Source organism: Arachis ipaensis, chromosome B2, assembly GCF_059453495.1.
Source record: "Arachis ipaensis isolate K30076 ecotype BB chromosome B2, ASM5945349v1, whole genome shotgun sequence".
Taxonomy (NCBI): Eukaryota; Viridiplantae; Streptophyta; class Magnoliopsida; order Fabales; family Fabaceae; genus Arachis; species Arachis ipaensis.
Genome location: NC_142437.1, coordinates 39,748,404 through 39,749,070, shown reverse-complemented (window position 1 = coordinate 39,749,070; position 667 = coordinate 39,748,404). Strand labels below are relative to the sequence as shown.

General features: G+C 41.2%; 1 non-coding gene across 1 annotated transcript; it reads right to left on the bottom strand.

Annotated features, from left to right (window-relative positions):
- Positions 1-202: 202 nt before the first annotated feature.
- On the bottom strand, positions 203-310 carry LOC148573682 (small nucleolar RNA R71). Its single transcript, XR_015906777.1, has one exon. It is a non-coding gene; the product is annotated as a small nucleolar RNA R71 (small nucleolar RNA).
- Positions 311-667: the final 357 nt, after the last annotated feature.

The window sequence follows — 667 nt, the reverse complement described above, 5'->3', positions numbered from 1 at the left end:
CTTAACTGAATTCTTGCAGATCTGTGATACTGTTAAGACTAATGGAGTAAATCCTGAAGTCCACAGGCTCATGCTTTTCCCTTTTGCTGTAAGAGACAGAGCTAGAGTATGGTTGGACTCTCAACCCAAAGATAGCCTGAACTCTTGGGATAAGCTGGTCACGGCTTTCTTAGCCAAGTTCTTTCCTCCTCAAAAGCTGAGCAAGCTTAGAGTGGATGTTCAAACCTTCAGACAGAAAGAAGGTGAATCCCTCTATGAAGCTTGGGAGAGATACAAGGAACTGACCAAAAAGTATCCTTCTGACATGCTTTCAGAATGGACCATCCTGGATATATTCTATGATGGTCTGTCTGAATCAGCTAAAATGTCATTGGATACTTCTGCAGGTGGATCCATTCACCTAAAGAAAACGCCTGCAGAAGTTCAAGAACTCATTGACATGGTTGCTAATAACCAGTTCATGTACACTTCTAAAAGGAATCCTGTGAATAATGGGACGCCTATGAAGAAGGGAGTTCTTGAAATTGATACTCTGAATGCTATATTGGCTCAGAATAAAATATTGACTCAGCAAGTCAATATGATTTCTCAGAGTCTGAATGGAATGCAAGCTGCATCCAACAGTACTCAGGAGGCATCTTCTGAAGAAGAAGCTTATGATCCTGAA